The 3,980-nt window shown below is 43.6% G+C and overlaps 1 non-coding gene across 1 annotated transcript; it reads left to right on the plus strand.

Annotated features, from left to right (window-relative positions):
* Positions 1-1,772: 1,772 nt before the first annotated feature.
* Positions 1,773-1,843, plus strand: TRNAG-GCC (transfer RNA glycine (anticodon GCC)). The gene has a single exon. It is a non-coding gene; the product is annotated as a tRNA-Gly (tRNA).
* Positions 1,844-3,980: the final 2,137 nt, after the last annotated feature.

A 3,980-nucleotide genomic window follows, 5' to 3' on the forward strand; every position in this document is an offset into this window, starting at 1 on the left:
CTTACACCCCCACTTAGGTACACGCAAACTCAAGGTTGAGTTCTAGGAGGCAGCATGGTGAAGCGTCTGAGCAGTCAGGGCCTCAGAGTGCCTGTGCGTACCTGTGTATAAATGTATAGAAGCCCATAGAGTATATGTGAGTGTGAATGCACAGGGATGTGTATTTACATATACTATGTAACTATTATTGTAACATTATGTGAATATTGATTGTAATATAAATATCAAATGTGATATACATAATATCAATATATGTATATAAATATGTATATATTGACATTATGTATATTACATGTAATATTTACATAGTATTACAATAATATATATAGTACACATATATAATATATATAGTACATACCACATACTCTAATAATCATAGTACCGTTGAGGTCTCTGAGGCTGTCCCTCAATAAATAACTTGTCTCTATATCTTTTCCCTATCCCAATTCTGAACAAGTTATTAATAAGAAATAAAATTTAAAAAGAAGGGAAAGTCAGAAGCCAAGATGTCACCTTCACTGCTGATAAAGTTGGGTAGGAATGCATAGCCTAACATGAGAGCTAAATGAGCTTGCTTCCTGAGTCCCAGAATCAAGTGGCTTTCCTGCCCATTCTCAGCAGTTCTGCACCACCAAGGTAGGGGGTGGAGAGCGGACAGCGTGGAGGGACCGTTCTGGAAGGACTCTCAGCAGGAAGGCTCAGAGAACATGCACTGTCCTTTGTCAGGCCCTGCCCTGAGCACACACACAGAAGGACTCAGCGGAACATACCCAGGTGCTTCCCCCAAATTTACCAATGAGATCACTCCCTCCATCCTCAGGGTGTGGCATATATGAAAGGGCAGAGAGAGAGAGCTAAAGTTATATTAATCAATCTGTAGCATTTAATCTGTCAGTAAAGGATCTGCCTTCAATGTGGGAGACCTGGGTTCGATCCCTGGGTTGGGAAGATTCCCTGGAGGAGGGCAAGGCAACCCACTCCAGTATTCTTCCCTGGAGAATCCCCACGGACAGAGAAGCCTGATGGGCTACAGTCCATGAGATCACAAACATTTGGACACGACTGAGCGATTAAGCTCAGCCCCGCACAGAATTTAATCACATGAATTAAATGTTTGTTTACATATTGTCTCCCACTTTTGACTGGAAGACCTTTAGGGAAGGGACTGTGTTTTCTTTATCTTTGTTTTTCAAAAGCTTTACTTGGAAGACATGAAAATTTTGCTGAATGAATATGGGCCTGGAGTCCAGACAGCCCTGGTTCAAATCTCCTTTTCAGCCAAGTACTGTGGAAACATCAGCAAATTATTTACCTAGAGGTTGCAAACGGCCAACAAACCACATCCAACTCAGACTTGATGTGTTTGGCCCACAGAGTGTTGACCCACCACTGTCTTGAAAGTTGTAAATTAGTTGATAGTACTTAAAACTCAGGAGATTTCATATATAACGATCTGGATTTCTAACTTCTGCTGAAAACTTGGAAGACAGCATGTGGTCGATTGATTGCAAAGATGGCCCCAGTTCTTCACCCCTCCATTTGACCACACAGTCTGCAGTGTCACTTTACAGTGCTTCCCATAAACAGTTGACATTTATGTCTCCACATTTTGCCTCTGGATCAAGCCTTGTGAGTTGCCTTGGCCAACAGAATATGACAGAAATGAGTCATGGAGACATCTAATCCAAACACTCTGATCTCATGTGGACCCCTGAAATGCAAGATCCTCCCGATTCTTTTACTGAAATATGCCAGTGAGAATTCTGAGCCTTGCCCTGGTGGTTCAGTGGTAGAATTCCCGCCTGCCGTGCGGGAGGCCTGGGTTCAGTTCCCAGCTGATGCACCGCACTGTGTTTTTGGCTTCTCTGGTGGCTCGGAGAGTAAAGAAACTGCCTGCGGTGCAAGAGACCTGGGTTCAGTCCCTGGGTCGGGAAGATCCCCTGGAGAAGGAAATGGCTACCCACTCCAGTATTCTTGCCTGGAGAATCCCATGGACAGAGGGGCCTGGTGGGCTACAGTCCATGGGGCTGCAAAGAGTCAGACACCACTGAGTAACTACACACACAAGAATTTTGAGACAAATACGATCATTTTGCTGGAAATTTGCAGGCATCATTCTCCATAACTGTGAATGCACATCCTATTTTTAGTAAGGGAAAATGGATCTAAGAATAACAGTTGTCACTTATTAATCTTCTCTAGTCCCGTGAGAAGGAAACTTCCGCTGCAGTGCCAGAGGTCTTGGGCAGTCTAAAGGGGTATTTCTGGGGTTCCTGTCACAGTCACACGTGAGTACGGGCTGTCATTGGGAAACAGGATCACTGAGTTGCTCTGCTCTGTTCAGTGTGGACCCAAGGCTGGCAGGTGGTCGGCGTCTGCGTCCTCGGTGGAGGTCCCAGGTATCTCCTGGGTTCTTTGGCAATAGCTATCTTAAGCTAGCTATGCTTATTCCTTTTTGTAAATCCTGATGGCTCTTGGTTAATAATAAACTATCTTAAAATTATCTAATAAAATAATATGACAGAAATGAGCATGCCAGTCCTAAGCCTGGACCTAAGAGGCCTTGGACATAGCTCTCTCTTTCTTGGAAACATGTCAAGATCCCTGTGAACAAGCTCAGGCTTGCCCATAGGAGAGTAAGAGATCATATCAAACAAACACAAGTTATCTCCGTTGTCCCAGCCAAGGCCCAAGACACGCAAGAGAGCCTATTCAAGATCAGCAAATAACTCACAGCTGACCCAAAAGATGACCTCACATGCATGAGTGAATCCAGCCAAGACTGAAGAACTACCTACCTGATCCATAGGTTGTAGGTAAATAATAAATGCTTATTGCTTTAAGTCACTGAGTCTGGGGGTAGTTTGTCAGGTAGCAATAGCTAACTGCCATACCTGGCCATGCTGGGCCTGCTGACCCCATGACCATATTTCACTGGGGGGAGCAGCCCCCTTGAGAGGAGGCTGGAATGCTGTGGCTCCTCACTGCTCCTGCCACTGTTCCCTCTTGTCTTTCTGACACAGAAGCTGAGTGATAGTTGACACTAATTGTCATTCTTTTTTTTTGTTTTTAATGAGTTATATGCTCTTTTGTAGGTCTGTTTTCTCAAAGTACAGAACAACAGTGAGAGTTGTGGCATAATAATGGTAGGATTACTAAGTTTTGTTGTTGGTAACTGTATATTGTCACCCTGTTCATTTAATTTATATGCAGAGTACATCATGCTGGGCTGGATGAAGCACAAGCTGGAATCCAGATTGCTGGGAGAAATATCAGTAACTTCAGATATGCAGATGATACCACCCTTATGGCAGAAAGTAAAGAGGAACTAAAGAACCTCTTGATGAAGGTGAAAAAGGAGAGTGAAAAAGCTTAAAACTCAACATTCAAAAACTAAGATCACGGCATCCGGTCCCATCACTTCATGGGATATAGATGGGGAAACAATGGGAACAGTGAAAGACTATTTTCTTGGGCTCCAAAATCACTGCAGATGGTGACTGCAGCCATGAAATTAAAAGATGTTTGCTCCTTGGAAAAAAGCTATGACAAACCTAGACAGTGTGTTAAAAAGCAGAGACATTACTTTGCTGACAAAGGTCCATATAGCCAAAGCTTTTGTCTTTCCAGTAGTCATGTATGGATGTGAGAGTTGGACCATAAAGAAGGCTGAGAACCAAAGAACTGATGCTTTAGAATTGTGGTGGTGGAGAAGGCTCTTGAAAGTCCCTTGGACAGCAAGGAGTTCAAACTAGTCAATCCTAAAGAAAATCAGTCCTGAATGTTCATTGGATGGACTGATGCTGAAGCTGAAGCTCCAATACTTTGGCTACCTGATTTGAAGAGCCAACTCATTGAAAAAGACCCTGATGCTGGGAAAGATAAAAAGCAGAAGGAGAAGGGGACGACAGAGGATGAGATGGTTGGATGGCATCACCGACTCAATGGACATGAGTTTGAGCAAGCTCAGGGAAATGGTG

This window comes from Odocoileus virginianus, chromosome 21, assembly GCF_023699985.2.
Source record: "Odocoileus virginianus isolate 20LAN1187 ecotype Illinois chromosome 21, Ovbor_1.2, whole genome shotgun sequence".
Lineage (NCBI taxonomy): Eukaryota > Metazoa > Chordata > Mammalia > Artiodactyla > Cervidae > Odocoileus > Odocoileus virginianus.